The sequence below is a fragment of the Acipenser ruthenus genome, chromosome 3 (assembly GCF_902713425.1).
Source record: "Acipenser ruthenus chromosome 3, fAciRut3.2 maternal haplotype, whole genome shotgun sequence".
Taxonomy (NCBI): domain Eukaryota; kingdom Metazoa; phylum Chordata; class Actinopteri; order Acipenseriformes; family Acipenseridae; genus Acipenser; species Acipenser ruthenus.
Window position 1 is genome coordinate 5,927,570 of NC_081191.1, and position 18,640 is coordinate 5,946,209.

At 40.7% G+C, this 18,640-nt stretch overlaps 1 protein-coding gene across 2 annotated transcripts in view; it reads right to left on the bottom strand.

The window, feature by feature from the left end:
* Positions 1-18,640, bottom strand: part of LOC117394657 (beta-chimaerin) — a 115,504-nt gene that overhangs the window by 64,794 nt on the left and 32,070 nt on the right. The gene's annotated exons all lie outside the window — the stretch shown is intronic.

Here is an 18,640-nt window from a genome sequence, read left to right on the forward strand (position 1 = left end):
TATGAAAAAAATGATCCATAAAAACATTTTACATGAAATGCCTAGTGATCCACAGTGTTATTACATTGTCAAACAATGTGCCAGTGCAAGATGACCCAGGAAGCAGGTCCTGCAGTGCTTGCCATCTGCACCGTCTTCTTCATCTGCTGTATGAATATGTTGTGTGAAGTAATGGCAAACAATGGAAAGGAACTATATAAATACAACAACACTTTATCATCAGCCTTGTAAGATACCGGTATCGATGTTCTGAAGCACAGAATGCTGACAGCTATTTCTCAGATCTAAAGAATTCAGAACGCTTGGGGCTTTACTACATTTTTTTTTTTTTTTTTAGCAAATTTAATCTTTAAAAAAAAAGAAAAAAAAATTCTTCTAGCTTCTCAAGGTATTGTGAAAATTACTCACATTTGTTACCGTATTATGTTAATACAAAAGATTAGTTGTGTAAAGATTGAATCCTGTTTGAGGCAGCCCATAAAGAGCCTTGCTTAGCATTTATTTCAACTCAATCTCTATGCTAAGGTCTCAGGTTTTAATTTGCAGGCAGGCACAAGGAGTACTATTTAAATGTTGCATAAACAAGTAGTCAAACATGGTACTTTTGTAACCGATAAAGATGCATTGATATCCAATTTGAAGTGATTTCTTAAAAGCACGTTTTAATGGCTGAGCAATGACAATTAAATTGGCCTTGTTGCAACATTAATCCATATTCCCAGTTATCAGTGAAAATCTGAAATAAAGCTCTTTTTCCCACGCTGATTTAGCACAGTTTGTTCCTTACACTGTGGCCTATGAACAGAGAAAATACATGTGGAGAATTCCACAAAAAGTCTACTATCTGAGTGCACCAAACGATACAGTCATGGATAATTAGTAATTACAATGATTGTGGGGCCCTGCAACCTAATGCCATTGTAGCTAACAAAATAGTTCCATAAAGGTACCCCATCATACACTTCAAATCATTATATAGGTCTCAAATGTGCAGTTCTGAAAGAAACACATGTTTTAGCAAACATGTATTTTAATTTAAAAACATTATATTGGGTACTACACTAGGTTAAAGAGCCAGTATCACATCCATTAAAGTTATAACAATGCCTGTAAGATGTATTGGACCTACATGTGCTATTTTCTAGTATTAGAAGGCGCACCTTGATAGTCAGTAGATGCGCATATTATGATATAGTTATCCTTTTATTCTACACTGCATATCTGAAACGAATCTAGTGAATAGAAGTACATGACAGATAAGAAGCCTGAAATGATTGTGTTAGCTAAAGCCCCTGTAAGGTCATTCTTTAATTGCACAGGTAAAATAAAGAGGTCTTTAAAGGATGATCAGTCAAAATGTATTTTTCATGAACTTATGTAGAAATGGCACAATTTGTTAGGTACTGTATGTCAGAAAACACTGCTACTGTATATGCATAACCAAGGAAGTTCATACTGTATGTGGTCAACTGCGGTTACCTAGAATAACACTTAGTACCTCCTTTTCAAACAGACATGCATTCGCCTTGAAAGAATATAGGCTGCTGTTTATATGCCAAATACATGTATGGGGCCGCAGGCTAATCAGTTTGTGAAATGCTTTTTGACAGCATCTGTTTTAAGTGCCTTACAGATATCCTCTGCAAGTAAACATATGCTCACTTCTTTGTTAATCTGATTCACAAAGACCATATGGTGGATAACACAGAACGAGTGTTTTTTCAATCATCTCTGCTTTTCTAATTAATGCATTATGTCTTTTTCATGACTGCATCACTTCTTAATTATCCGTGGTAGGAACTGCACGTTTGTTGAATGACTCTGCACCTATTTTTCTATAGTACATACTTTTTAAAACATTGTTTTTCCTACATTTACCAATAGTATATTAATTGTGTGCACTTTGTCGTGTAGGCTGGAGCTATAACACTGTTGAATCCTATTACACAAATGCAATTAAAGAAACAAGCACATTGCAATTTTATACAATATCTGTTGGAATTCTTGCGGTCAAATTGTATCTGTAATTCAATGTTCTATTACCAATGTTTAGTTGCTCCCTTATTTTTCCAATGTTCACTGAGTTTGGTCCCATTTTCCAAACAATTAATAACACCCACAGCTTAAAAGACCTAATTAAAAAAACAGTACTTTTTTGTAGTTTTGTTGAGTATTCCATACTTTATTTTCACTTTGAACGGAAATACAGTAAGATTAATAAGATCAAAGTACATCTGGAAATAAGGATGACTTGTTTTAACAATTAGCTGCGAGAGCAGGGCCCATGCCTCCAAACTAAAGCCTGCAGAAATAAATAAAATAACAGTAACAGCTTGTTTTCCTATAATGAATGGTGATGATATCATTTATTTAACTCAAGTTAGTTCTAAACATAACAATAGCCATTTTACAGAAGAAAAAACCCAGGGTGTTGTGCTGCAGTCATCGATTGCATGCTACATGACGTCTGCCAACAAGAGTTTGTCTTGCAATCTGTGTCATCGGGGAAACATGTACAAAGTGCAGGTATTGTTATAACTTATATAGACATGAGACTAGCTATTTAAGGTCATGTAACCAATGCACAAATGGAGCGCAATGCCACCTCGGTTTCACAAGACCAGCTGCAGTTTGGATTGCTAATTGGGTATTTCTGTGATATGAATGATTAGCTGTGTGTGTATTGTGCTCCAAACACATTGGCAGCAGTGTAAACAACAATGACATGCATGGTGTGTATGTGTTTACTGTGGGATCATTATTGTAATGCTCCAGGGCTGCATAAACTGAATACACTGTATACGTAAAAGTACTGCATATTATAAAAATGACACGCTTATTTTTAACAAATGCACACAACTGGCTCAGCACTTTGTTTCAATGTGTCTGACTTAATTTTCTACAGTCTTCTTTTTATTGTTATTATTTTTGCTGAGACTGTACTTCATGTAATATTTTTCTGATGACACTCTGGGATAATTGTCTAGTGTTTATTTGGTTTCAGTCATGAGTAATACTGTGCATACTGTGTTTGGAAAATGTATTAGATGCATACAATTCCTGTGATGTCTACAGTGATGGTTAACCACTGACCCAATGCAGCAGTGGAAACTGAAATCTGCTTAATATGTATTGAACACTAGCAGAATGTAACACGGCGTTCAGAGCAAAGTCTGCACCCTGCATTCTTCTTTAAGATTGTTATCCACCTCCCGCAAATGAAGAATGCACTTCTCTACACCCAGCCCACCTGTAAGAAGGGACCAGCTCCATACTGCAAACTCTGTATTGCTTTGTGTAAAAAGTAATAGATTACTGTACAGTACCTTTAATAAGATTGGATAGCTAAATTATTCATAATATCTTATTTATGACAATGCAAACATTTGTGGCATAAAAAAGATATGTCAAGAAAAAACAAATAAAATAGGATAAATAACTAGATAAAGTAAGCAATGCATTAGTGTTAGCGGTGCACTGATAATCGGTAGCCTATCGGCATGGCACCGATATACGGGGAAAAAAACACTATCAGTAGTTTTTGTTATTTTAGCCGATAATGTACACCGATATTCATGCTTGAATTTCTTCCAGCACAGAATGTAATGTTTGGTCAGACGCGCTTACTAATGACACAAGAACACTGGCACTCATTTTCTCAGTGCTGTGTAACGTGCGATCAAAATGCAGTAAATACAACTCAAAAGAGCGGTGTTTGTATTTTTTTTTTTCCTGAAGACAACAATAGCGAGTTGTGTGCAAAAGAGACTTGATGCTACATTAAATCCAACGGTGAACTGCGAGTAGAATATTATTCTGATGCTTAAAAAAAAAAAAAAAACAACATTTAAGTTATTATTATTATTATTATTATTATTAGTAGTTTAGGGTAGCTTACATGTAGTCTAAACAGTTACTAGACTAACATTCACCTTAAGTAATGCTTTGTAGTTGGTTTCAGGCTGACAAAACATAGGGGTATTTATTATTTGTAAGAAAATATTATTAACCAGGCAAATTATTGTTCAAATGCAGCATCGATGCACGGTTAGTTACAAAACTGCCTCTGCGATGTCTCTTCTCCGCTGATAGCTAATAGCGCTAATAAACATTCAGAATGTCTGGAGACAATTGATTTCTTATGTCTGTTTTTACAATGTTCATCTAAGATAAAAACTTGTTCTAATTCTGCAGTACTGTGTGGCAAAGTCAACATATTAATGGCTCCCACTGTGGAAGTTTGTCTTGTATGGAGATACTATTATCAATTTAATTGTAGATCCAGAGACGCCAAATCTTTTGAAAATGGGTATGAAGTTGTGTATTTTTAATAAATATATAATAGCGCTAATAAACACACTGATAAACAATATCACATTTGCCAACTTATCCAGAGTAGCCGACTGAGCTGGCGACGTACAAGAAATCGATATGAGAGAGAACAGATTTTTTTTTTTATCGTTTATGTTATTTGTCCTTTTATACTTCAAACAAATATGTTACAAAGTTGTGAAAAGTGGGCAAACTGTATCTGAAAGTGTATCCATTAATATATTCATATTTTATAAATATTTATTCAGTAGTTCGGGACAAACACCAATCACAAAATGTTTTAGTACAAATATTTATTGTAGAGAATGCAGAGTATGCGATTTTACAGAAAAGTATGCTGTATATACACATTCATTTGGCATCAAACCTAACTTGGTTTGAGGGTTCGCTGCCTGGCCGACTGGACGAGGCTGAGACCCCCATTTGATAAAACATAAAAACTGTTATTAAGAAAGGTGAAGATGGGGCGGTGGTGGGTTACGATGAAATCAAAACGCAACTGAGAGATAAGTGAAGAGGGTATTTATAGTGCTAACAATTTAATTAGCTAATGTGTAAATTGAATGATTCAATTTGGTGACGCGGAGATTGGTGTCTGACCCTCCTCCCGAACTTTAATTATAAATTTCATTAGTTGCAGGCTAGCTGCTTTCTACATTTTAATGTAACAAGCTAGCTCCTAATTAGTCGGTTAAAGATAACTAAACTTTTTGTCATGTGTCTGCCCAGTTCTGAATGCTGTCTAGAACATTTTGAATGACATTTGCTGCTGCAACAGTGTTTGCCACTCCACCTATTTTTGTGTCGTCTGCAAATTTAAGTTTGCTTACTATACCAGAATCTCCCTTTCCTAAAACCATGCTGACTGTCTCCCAGGATACTGTTACCATGTAGGTAATTTTCCATTTTAGGTCTTATTATAGTTTCCATAAGTTTACATATAATAGAAGTCAGGCTTATTGGTTTGTAGTTACTTGGTTGGGTTTTGTCTCCCTTTTTGTGGATCGGTATTACGTTTGCAATTCTTCAGTCTGTCGGTACAACCCCTGTGTCAAGAGACTGTTGCATGATCTTGGTTAGCGGTTTGTAAATAACTTCTTTCATTTCTTTGAGTACTATTTGGAGGATCTCATCCGGCCCAGGGGATTTGTTTATTTTAAGAGCTCCTAGTCCCTTTAACACTTCTGCCTCTGTTATCCTAAGTTATTTAAAACTGGATAGGAACAGGTCGACATGTGGGGCATGTTGTCCGTACCCTCCTTTGTAAAAACTTGTGAAAAGTAATCATTTAATATATTTGCTATTTTTTTTTCTTCGTCTATGATTTTGCCATTTGTATCTCTTAGACATTTAACCTCCTCTTTGAATGTTCTCTTGCAGTTATAATATTGTAAAAACATTTTGGAATTGGTTTTAGCCCCCTTCGCATTGTTCATTTCTATCTCTCTCTTGGCCTTTCTAACTTCCTTTTTGACTTGTGTTTGCAGTTCCAAGTACTCTTTCTGTGTACTTTGTTTTTGGTCCCTTTTAAATGCTCTGAAAAGTTCCTTTTTTCGCTGAATATTTTTTTTAATTGATCTATGAAACCATTTTGGCCATTTTGTTTAGATTTAGATTTGTCTACTTTTGGGATAGAATTGTTTGCGCCTCTGGTACTACATTTTTAAAACACAGCCATCCTTTTTCTGTGGATGTTTTCTCTATTTTACTCCAATCTACTTCTGTTAGTCTCTGTTTCATACCTTCATAGTTTGCTTTTCTAAAATTGTAAACCTTAGCTTTAGTCATTACTTTTTGGGTTTTAAAAATCACTTCAAATGAGACCATGTTGTGGTCTGAGTTTGCCAATGGTTCTCTGACCTCTGTTTTAGTTATTCTGTCTTTGTTATTTGAAAAGACTAAATCAAGGCATGCCTCCCCTCTATCGGTGCCTTGACAAATTGTGTTAGGAAGCAGTCATTTGTCAGTCATTTGTCATAAGCCGCATTAAAATAAAACACACAGTTTATTTTAATATAGTCCTTTGCATACTTACTAGTGCAACAGTATGTTCTTAAAACAAAATGAAATATGTAGATACAGTATGTTCTTATTGATGTAAGCATTCGCGGTATAGGTCATGAAAAACCATGAACTCCGGTATTCATGTCATGGGCGGTAAGCGAGGAATGATAATAAACTTGTCTGAAGGCTTGTTTTTATATCGCTGCATTCGCCTATGACAGAAATACCGGAGTTCATGGTTTTTCATGACATATCCTCTATGAATATTAGATTTTGCACCCCTTCTATAACGGGTTCCTTATATATAAGTTTGTCAAGTGGTGTCTGAAAGGATCACAATAACTCATGCCCTTATCACTCTCTGTGTAAAGAAGTGCATTCTACCCTCTGTCCTAAGTCTTCTTAATTTCCAACTGGTTCATGTGCTTCTCTTGAAGTATTGGCAAGGGTTATTAACTTTAAACTCCTTTTAAGATTTTAAACACCTTCTACTGCAAAAATAAAAATTGAATTTAAACAACACGACACCAATAGGTATTATAAATTGGTACAATATATTCAAACTGCCCAAGATTTAAGGCTTTGGTGCTCTATTTTTTGCCTTTGAATCTGTCTTTACTTCAAAGTTCTTTATAGCTCCATAGCTCTACCACCAACTGTGTTCTTTTTCAACATCTGCATACTGGAAGAGCTAGCACAGCACATTTGAAAGATCAACCACTTCATTAGAAAATAACCAACGGATTTAGTGGAGTGGGCACACATCATCGGAATCTAATACGTCTGCAGTGCAATTAACTAAATGCTGATTTATAGTCAGTGACAGCACTGGCATTTAAATGCACTTTAGCTAATCCCAGTAACATTCTATAAATAGCATTTTCTATAGGCAGACAACATCCATGCTACATTATGAATCCATCTAGTAAATAATAAGGATATGAAACAAGTTAACTATTAGTCAGAGATCCAGACACCCTGAAATGGGATGTACCTGACTTGGTCTGCTATACTCGTCAATCCAGGTTTTTTAAAAAAAAAGTTTAGACCCTCAGGAATAAGAATCAAGAGACCTGGTCAGCCAGAACTCTTGCAAAATATGAAAAAAAAAAAAATACTGAAAATCAAAAAAAAAAATTTAAAAGTCTTATTTTGCAGGCAAATAAGTTTTCTTTGATTTCAAATTTGTTTTAAATGACAGTTATACATGGTTTTCAAAGATAAAAAATAAAATTACATAGACTTGTATAGTAAATAGAAAACTTTTTGGGCCTTTTCCAATTTTTTACCGAGTTTTTCACAATGTTTATCAGAGCTCTTTATAACATCATAAATTCTTCTTTTTAACAATACATCTGTGCTTGTTTTGAATAACAAGCATTTGTAAAGACATTTTTAACTAGAAATGGTAGCTTTTGTGAACAAAAACAAAGCATACCTGGTAGCATAATCCAAGAGATGACACATTGTATCTTGTTACACGTTGGTTACATAACCCATTTAAACATTGACACCATAAACACCAATGTGTTGCACTGCTGCACCTGCTATCCAAATCACCTGAACTGCAGGCTGGAATTCAAAGGTGCTTTAACATTCTACCCGACAGTTTATGAAACCCTGAAGATTAACAACACAGCTTGATTTACTTTTTTAGCAGGTTAGTGGCCTAAGATTTTTTGTTACTATATTACATTCTAGCATTGCAAATGTATTTTCTACTTAAATGCCTTGAATGTATTTTTTCTCCTTATTATATCTGAATTGTGTTGCAACCAAGTATACTGTTATTTATACAACCAAACATACTGTTATATGGCCTTTCCATATGTCCTGCAGTACATGCATATGCATGTCACACTTACATATTTAGTCATATCTTAAGAACCGGTCATTGAATTAGAATGAAACTTGGTATGGGCATTCATTAGCAACAAGCTATTCCGGTTGTTATAATATAGGTCTGTTTAAATTAATGAAGGCTTTATTTTCAGAAAGTAAAATTTTATCTTGTTTTATGTATATAAATGGTTATTCCGTTTATTGTGAATGCACTGTAGCTCTTAGAGAGTTCTTTTTATTTTTACAGCAGTGCCTGATTGGCTGAGTTATTAAAAGCTCTTACAAGCATATTGTAATCTCATACAAGGTTAAGACAGTAAGACAGTATATGAAGCCCCCTAATTCAGTTACTAATGCAGCCAGTGTGTTTGTGCTGCAGAGTGGCTGACATTAATATCAGTTGACCCCATCAGTTTTTTTTTTCTAAGAGATGAGTATGGAACCAGCACTTTCTATTAGTCAAAAGAGATCCATGCCTCATACAGACTATTCTAAATGTCGAATTTGTCAGTATGGGGCTAAAAAGGGTGTGCTGCTGTGAGTGTCATGCTAACCCGTAAGCAAGCTGGTACTGCACTTCATCTGCTTAATGAAACTCGGAGCAAGGAAAGAGTAACTTTGTTTAATAGGCTTGGGAACAGCATAAGTGACCAGGATGCCCAAAAGGTATATTACTACCATGGCACTTTCTGTAGATGAAGAGATAAAACACAATGGATTCTTCACACCAAAAAATCAGAGGGCTGATCACTTTACCCACTTTGTCATTGACAACTTAGACTTCCAAGAACACACAAAAGATGACAGTCCCTTCATGCAACAACCCATAACATCTACCAGTACTTGCACGAAAGGGAAGAGGCAAAGCTTATGGGTGGTGTACCTTTGATCAAGACACGTGAGACATATCTATCCAAGCTCCAGGTCCATTCCAGATTGAAAGCAGCAATTTGACTCTGAAAGATTAGATAAAGGGTCGGTCCTTAACTGGGATGAAACTGCTGTATGACAACTCTAGAAGGTATGAAACACTGGAGAATATTAACCTTCTGTGGCATCTTGTGAGAATGTGCTCCACACACCTCATTGTAACAGATGACACCATGTCAGATTCCATATGTCCTACATGGAGTGTATTCAATGAACATCTCATCTTGGAGGATGCTAGAGAGACTGTTATGGGTCTATATTTCCAGTCTCCCACACATCCAAAAGTGCTTGAAAAGTCAATTGATTACTGCATGAAACTAGTAAAATGGGTCAGGAATTTACTGTTGTGACGTGTGACCAAGCAATATGTGACATTGCCCTGGAACTGCAGAAAAAATAAGTAGAGAAGTACAACAAATTCATACTACATGTGGGTGGCTTCCACATCGCAACAAACTTCATGGGTGCCATTGGACATCTGATGAAATAAACTGGCATTGCAGTTATTTTGGTTGAATCATAGGTATGTCATTGAGGAACAGCCAACAAGATTATGGCCAGAAAAGACTACTACCATTTGGTTAGAGCTCACAGTTTGGTCCATGCTGCTATTTTTGAGCTATCTTGGGAAGTATTTGAGGAGTGGCTCCTAACAGAGAACAAGGGACTAGAGTGTTTGTCAAAACTTTCTCTTCATGTTTAAAACATTGTAGAGACTTTGAAAGAAAAAAAATTGAAAATGCGCAGTAGAACCGTGCTCAAGTGCAAAAGAAGCCTTGGCAGAAATCAAGAAATTGTTGGCAGAATTCGAGACATCCCAGTGCACATCCCCAACCTGCCATCTCTGCATGATATATAGTGAAATGGTCACAATCCTTAAGTGTTACATACATGCTGAGCGTGCTGGTCTGTGGGAAGAACATCTCTGTGAATCTGAAAAAATGCTTCCATACCTGGTGGCTGCGGGACATCACAAATATGTCTCCTGTCTTCCACACTATTTGGAAGCTATGAAAAGATTGCCAGATGTTGCAGTACATGTTTACTCTGCATTCAAAGAGCTGTGCACCAAACACCTGGAAAGTTCAATGGTGTATAGAGCGACATGGCAACTTCACTGTGCATCAAACACCTGGAAAGTTCAATGGTGTATGGAGCGACATGGCACTTGAACAGACCTACAACTGTGATGCCAAGACCCGGATGTTTAGTGGAATTAGTCGAAACCGTGCTGCTATGGAGAAGTACTTAAGAGCTTGTGGCGGAGTGTCCCGCCCCTATTTATTATTATTTGTATTTTTGTTTGCGGCGCGGGTAAAAGCGCCGCGTCTTTTGTTATTATATTTAAAAACCCCGTGAGGATGCATGGCTGATCAGCTACTGATTATTTAACTAGCTGACAGTCATGCATCCTTACCAAACACGTGCAGACTCTGGCCGGGGGATAATAAGATAATTACCAACTAGTTAAATCCCTCGGCCAGAGTATATAAACCAGCAGCACTATGCACTCGGGGGTGGAGTGTTCGAGAGTGGAGAACGGGAGAGAGAGAGAGAGAGAGAGAAAACAATTGCTAAAACGTGCTGGAGTATCCAGCACGAAACTTACTTGTTTGTTTATTCGTTTGGCCCTCGCGCCTTTTTGTTTTGTGTTTTGTTTAAATCTTTTGTTTTGTTTATTAAATACGCTGAGTGCACTAACACTCAGCTTCAACCGCCCATCCACTGTTTGGTTTGAGTTACTTCCTGGTCCGTGACGTCATCCACATCACCACTGCGAGCCAGACTGTCACATATGGTGTCCTGCGTGGGACAAACAACGCCTCCAACAGCCGGACCAGGATTGAAAAGTGCGTTTTTTTGTTTGTTCGTTTTTTTTTTTCAAATTAAAAATGGGGAAAAGTAGCCGGAGGAGAAAGCAGCAGCAGCAGCAACAACAGCAGCAGGAGGCGCAGCAACATCAGCCTTACCTTGCCACACTGGATATCTGCCTCACCTGCCTGAAGGGTGAGGAGTGGTGCTTCGCGGTTGGTGAGGTTGGGCACGTGGCACCAGACCAACCCCCTCCATGGCAGGAGAAAGAGGAGCCAGAGCGTCCAGTGAGGGAGGACCTACATCCTCCAAAGAGGACGAATGCACTCTCCTCTGAGGGAGTCTGGGACTGGCTGGTGGAGCCGGGGAGGGATTATGAGGAAGCCCTCCCTGCAGTGATCAACCTCCTGTGGGCAAGAGATGGGGAGCGCTGGGAGGCCTGGGAACAGCAACACCACCCAGCTTCCCTCCCAGACATCGCAGCCATGGTGTTCAACTACCTGGCTGCGGATATGGGAGAGACCCTGCTGCTGCCATCTCCAGCATCAGAGGGAGAGGAGCCATCGCTGCCGTCTCCAGCGCCAGAGGGAGAGGAGCCATCGCTGCCGTCTCCAGCGCCAGAGGGAGAGGAGCCATCGCTGCCGTCTCCAGCGCCAGAGGGAGAGGAGCCATCGCTGCCGTCTCCAGCGCCAGAGGGAGAGGAGCCATCGCTGCCGTCTCCAGCGCCAGAGGGAGAGGAGCCATCGCTGCCGTCTCCAGCGCCAGAGGGAGAGGAGCCATCGCTGCCGTCTCCAGCGCCAGAGGGAGAGGAGCCATCGCTGCCGTCTCCAGCATCAGAGGGAGAGGAGCCATCGCTACCGTCTCCAGCATCAGAGGGAGAGGAGCCATCGCTGCCATCTCCAGCATCAGAGGGAGAGGAGCCATCGCTACCGTCTCCAGCATCAGAGGGAGAGGAGCCATCGCTACTGTCTCCACCAGCAGAGGGAGAATGCCTGCTGGTTTCGCCTCCACAGCCTGGGGAGGAGCCCGAACGTCCTACGCCCGAGTGGGAGGAGCCCAAACGTCCTACGCCCGAGTGGGAGGAGCCCGAACGTCCTACGCCCGAGTGGGAGGAGCCCGAACGTCCTACGCCCGAGTGGGAGGAGCCCGAACGTCCTACGCCCAAGAGGGGGGAGTCGGTGCGTCCACAGCCCAAGAGGGAGGAGTCGGTGCGTCCACAGCCCAAGAGGGAGGAGTCGGTGCGTCCACAGCCCAAAGAGGGGGGAGTCGGTGCGTCCATAGCCCAAGAGGTGGAAGTCTGCGCTTCCACAGCCTTAGGACCCAAGCTGCAGTCCCAAGAGCCAGAAGGGGAGGAGTTACAGGCTCAACCCCCTGAATTTTTCTGGGGGGGAGAAGGGCAGGATGCTGGTGTTCCCCAGCAGCCTCTATTTATGCTGCTGAAGGGAGCACGGCACACACCAGCCCAGCCGCCACAGCAGAGGGAGCCAGCACCGCCACAGCCTCCCTCTGAGTGGCCAGCATCCGCCCCATCGCTTCTGTCTCCACCATCACCAGGAGCAGAGCAGCAAGAGCTGCCTCTGCCTCCGCCACCTCCACCAGCAGAGGGTGAATGCCTGCTGGTTCCACATCCACCGTCGTGGGAGGACTGCTTGCCCCTCCCACCTCCACCAGCAGAGGGTGAATGCCTGCTGGTTCCGCCTCCACCGTCGTGGGAGGACTGCTTGCCCCTCCCACCTCCACCAGCAGAAGATGAATGCCTGCTGGTTCTGCCTCAACCGTCGTGGGAGGACTGCTTGCCCCTCCCACCTCCACCAGCAGAGGATGAATACCTGCTGGTTCCGCCTCAGCCGCCGTGGGAGGACTGCTTGCCACTCCCAGCTCCACCAGCAGAGGGTGAATACCTGCTGGTTCCGTCTCAGCCGCTGTGGGAGGACTGCTTTCCCCTCCCACCTCCACCAGCAGAGGGTGAATACCTGCTGGTTCCACATCCACCGTCATGGGAAGGACTGCTCCTGCCCTGCCTCGCACCACCCAGGGATGCCTGCCTCGCATCGCCTGGGGCTGCCTGTTCCACATCGCCTGGGGTCGCCAGGGATCCTGCTTCGCCTGGGGTCGCCAGGGATCCTGCTTCGCCCGGGGTCGCCAGGGATCCTGCTTCGCCTGGGGTCGCCAGGGATCCTGCTTCGCCTGGGGTCGCCAGGGATCCTGCTTTGCCTGGGGTCGCCAGGGATCCTGCTTTGCCTGGGGTCGCCAGGGATCCTGCTTCGCCTGGGGTCACTACACTGTGGTCGGAGCCCCACGGAGGGGAGCTGCCGGCCATGAAGAAAGGGGGGGAGGTCAGGAGACCAGCTTCCCCAGCCGCACTTTCGCGGCCGGAGATCATGTGGTCAGAGCCCCACGAAGGGGAGCTGCCAGCCATGGAAAAGGGGGGGGAGGTCAGGAGACCAGCTCCCCCAGCCGCACTTTCGCGGCAGGAAATACTGTGGCTGGAGCCCCGTGAAGGGCAGCTGTCAGCCATGAAGAAGGGGGGGGAGGTCAGGAGACCAGCTTCCCCCGCAGCAATTTCGCTGCAGGAGAAAGGGTGGCCAGAGCCCCACGGAGGGGAGCTGTCGGCCATGAAGAAGGGGGGGCAGGTCTGGAGACCACCCCCAAAAATTTTTTGGCCAGAGGAGCTGGCCGGTGCGCGGGCCATTGGAACACTACGGCTGTTTGGGTGGGAGGAGGACATCCCACCGTGGCCGCCACCTTTGGCCCGTTGCTGCCCCTGTTCCTGCGCCGGGACTGCTGACCGGGACTTTGGGGACTAAGGGGGGAGGTGGCCGAAAAGGCCATGTGTGCTGCGCACAAGGGGGGGCATGTGTGGCGGAGTGTCCCGCCCCTATTTATTATTATTTGTATTTTTGTTTGCGGCGCGGGTAAAAGCGCCGCGTCTTTTGTTATTATATTTAAAAACCCCGTGAGGATGCATGGCTGATCAGCTACTGATTATTTAACTAGCTGACAGTCATGCATCCTTACCAAACACGTGCAGACTCTGGCCGGGGGATAATAAGATAATTACCAACTAGTTAAATCCCTCGGCCAGAGTATATAAACCAGCAGCACTATGCACTCGGGGGTGGAGTGTTCGAGAGTGGAGAACGGGAGAGAGAGAGAGAGAGAGAGAAAACAATTGCTAAAACGTGCTGGAGTATCCAGCACGAAACTTACTTGTTTGTTTATTCGTTTGGCCCTCGCGCCTTTTTGTTTTGTGTTTTGTTTAAATCTTTTGTTTTGTTTATTAAATACGCTGAGTGCACTAACACTCAGCTTCAACCGCCCATCCACTGTTTGGTTTGAGTTACTTCCTGGTCCGTGACGTCATCCACATCACCACTGCGAGCCAGACTGTCACAGAGCTGTTCCAATGATGACTGCCATCACAGGACAAATAAAAAAGATGGCACACATTGACCAATCCAGCAAAAAAACATCATGAGGATTCACTATATCTAGCAGAGAAAGAATGTGATACCATCAGGCGAATAAAGACTGTGATTTGTAGGAGAATGATCAAACCATTCATTTACAGTGGTACAGACTTGCTGAACATCTCTACAGGTCAAATAGCAGGCACTATGGACCCGGTAAGTGGTCGTGAAAAGGGTCTTGCAGCACTGGCTAAAGCACAAGAAAAAGGAGCTAAAAGTTGGAAGCAGTAAAACTCCCAACATTTGCAACAAAAGTAAAAATTATTGTATTTCTTGCTCTTATTGTATTACTTGTATTGTAACACTTTAAATGTATTTGCTTGCGATTGTAAGTCGCCCTGGATAAGGGCGTCTGCTAAGAAATAAATAATAATAATAATAATAATAATAATAATAATAAAAAAAGCGAACATCTGCTGAAAAAATAAAAAGAGTGTATGAGGAAGAGAGTGCAGTCATCAGGAACCGTTACTTTCTTCAAGGTATGAATGAGATGCAGAAAAAACAAGCTTTAAGTCATGAATGGACAGCATATCCATCTTCATTATTTGAACCAGACCCTGATTATGACCAAGGATACTTTATGCGAAAAAGCAACAAAGCTGATTATGTTGTTGGTCTCAAGATATACATAAAGGAATTATGGAAAGAGGAGGGATACTCAAATTTACCAATACCCAAATTATCTGAAGGAAGTGTTTTCTATCAGCAATGTGGAAGCTGTACATTCTCTGACTTACAAAAGAACTACAGAAACAATGCCTGCCATGTGTGATTCCATCCATTTTGTTGGAGATCGTTATGATATTGATCCACCTAAATGCCTTAAAAGTGAAGAACGGGAAAGACGTACCAAGGTTGGTAAGGGGATTAGCAAAGAGTATGAACCAAATGATGCTCTCGTCATTCCTGACTGGAGTTCATTTATTAAAAATCCAAAGAACAAAGAAAAAATATTATCAACTACATTGGTGTTGCATGGACTAGCCATCATGAAGAGATTCCTCCAGGTCTTCACATTATAATTGGAGATGTCCTAAATGATACTGGATGCACATTGATGGATGCTATCTCATAAGGATGTAACACATTTACCAGAACTGTCATGCAACTGTCACAGGAAGCAGACACAAGGATGTTTGCACATATTACATACTGTGTTAGACATCATCATTATTACAGGGCTGTTCTTCTAGCGACTGACACTGACGTAATAATGCTGAGTATATATTACTCTGTGGGACTGAAGGAAATATGGGTCCAAAAGGCAGACAGCTTTGCTTGCTCACAGCATTTCAACAGCTATAGCCCAGAAGTGTAAAATGAGTGCCTTAGAGATCACTGGAGTTCTCCTTAGCACCTACATCCATAGTGGTTGTGACACGGTTAGTTATCCATACAAGAAAGGGAAAAAAGAGCTCTGAAAATAGCCATTGGGAATGCTGATAGACTTTCAGCTCTTGGTATGTTGGTCAATGCCTGGAAGTTACTGAAGAGGTTATAATGGCTGACAGAAATTCTTTGTTGTAGGCTTGACGATCTGCGAGCACATCTTTTTGCCACCACAAAAAATGATCGGAGATGCCCGACACCTACAGAGGATGCATTTCACCTACACGTACTGCGTAGTCTTAATCTACAGGCTCACAAACCTTTCCCTCATTACCCTGATCCAACATCTTATGGATGAAAGATTGTCAATGGAAAACTAACCCCTGTCAAGGTGCTGAAGGATGCAAAGCCAAAAGATGCAAATAAACCAAAAAGCTGTTTATGTCTAGTAAGCAAGTGTCTTACTGGCTGTGTTTGTGCAAAGGCCAAAATCAAATGCACTGTTGCATGTTTATGTGCAGGAAATTCAGATATGTGTGGTTGAATCTCATTGGAACCAACTCCCCAGTAATGTTGTTGAAGCTGACACCCTGGGATCCTTCAAGAAGCTGCTTGATGAGATTATGGGATCAATAAGCTACTAACAACCAAACGAGCAAGATGGGCTGAATGGCCTCCTCTCGTTTGTAAACTTTCTTATGTTCTTATAATCTACAGTACAAGAAAGCAATAGTGACTGAATAATCAGATTCCCATAACCTTCTAAACATATGTCCCTGTCTACTGAAAAACAACAAAGTAACCAATAAAACCTCTTTATTTTTAAAATAAATGTATGGGAATTATCTTTAATTTATAATTATTTATAGAAAGGAACTACTGCAACCAGAACTCAGAATTGCACACAATGTGAGATATACAATAAACAAAAATGCCCATAAATTAATATATTAAATTACATACTAAAGCTATATAGAGCAGAAGTAAATTAAATTAAACCATGAACAACATTTGACCTTTGGATTATGCTACTGGGTATGCTTTGTTTTTGTTCGCAACAGCTACCACTTGAAGTTAAAAATGTCTTTACAAATGCTTGCTATTCAAAACAAGCACAGATAGTGTTTAAAAGAAGAATTTATGATGTTATAAAGAGCTCTAATAAACATTTGTGAAAAACTCTGTAAACATTGGAAAAGGCCCAAAAAGTGTTCTATTTACGATACAAGTCTGTAATTTTATTTTTTTATTGACACATATCTTGAAAACTATGTACATATGTCATTTAAAACATATTTGAAATCAAAGAACTTATTTGCCTGCAAAATAAGACTTAATTTTCAGTATTGTTTTTACAAAAATTTTGACATCATTAAAATAGTGATATTTTTTTTCTTCATATTTTCCAAGTGTTCTGGCAGAGCAGCCTCTTGATTCTTACTCCTGAGGGTCTAAACTTAAAAAAAAAAAAACCTGAATTGATGAGTATAGCAGACTGAGTCAGGTGTGTCCATTTTTAGACCACTTTTATCTCTCTGGATCCCTGACTATATGGATATTTCCTTACATTCAAATTTTGAGGTCCTTGTGCCACCAGTGCAATATTTGTTTAAACTGGTGTGACTTAACTTTTCATTTCTTTTTAAATGTATTTTTAGTTTGCTTAGACATAACTTCACATAACATTTTTATATCCACAATCTTGTGTTTATTTAGGTCCAGTCATGAGAGAGTAATACTTACAGTATATTTTGAGAATGTACTGTAGAGTATGCATTCAAGTTTATCTTTCTATCTATCTACAGAGTTGTAAAAGCACAATTTGGTCATCAAACCCAATATACTCTGACAGCAGTCAATACATAGAGTAGAACTTGATAGCCCGTTTAGAATCAATTGGTCAAATGTCCATCACCTTAGCACTTGTATTGCACTGCTGCAAAATATTAGGTGGTGATTCCAAAATGTTTCACAAGAATGCTTGAGTTAGTAATGCTGGCCACACTGCATTAATTTGGAACATTAAAGTAATGAAGATCAAAATAGTAGGATTTTAATATCATACAGGACTGCAAATGCAATTTAGAGTTATCAGTATCATGGAAAAGTAGATGCCATGATACAAATCCACAGTGCATGTAAAAAAGGGACATTGTGCAGGCGGACAGACAGGTTCCTCAATATTCCAATAACGTGTGGTAAAGAATAAAGTAGATATTGTGACTAATAGATTTCTGATAAGGCAAGCGAGCTTCTCTAACAAAAGGAAATTATGTCATCCTGAAAGATCCTTGCCCTTTAAGTTTACTTAATTATGCAACCAAGTAATATTTCCAAAACTACATCGTTTTCTTTGTATGTAATCACTGTTGGTTTTAAATTGTCAGCTTTAATTGTATTGTGTAATGATAATAATAATAATAATAATAATAACATGCATTAAAAATACATGATATGATTTTTTTCTTCTTTCTTATCCATCCCTCGACAAGGAGCGATAAATACAGCATAGCTGTGAGAGCTCCTTATGGTTTATTATTGTGCAATGCACTGCCATTCCTCATGATGTCACAGTGAGACGGCCAGCCTCATGCTGAAAACACTAGTGGGCTATTAGTGGGGATGTGTGTTAAAGGTTATATGTACAATAACTGCAGGCCAATGACCCGAACCTCTCAGAGAGGGATGACGGATTGTGTTCCGATATACCAGCATGTGTGCAGGCTATAGTAAAGGGAACATGTTGGCAATAAAATCTGCTGCTGAAACAAACAAACACTACTTGAAGAAAATGTCACGCAAAGAAAACAAAAGCATAATGATATCTGAAATAAAAAGGCCTCACACATATTCTAATTTTGTAATAGGCAATGTGATGGGGTGCCAGCGTTATTTTGCTCCTGATAATTATTTGTTTA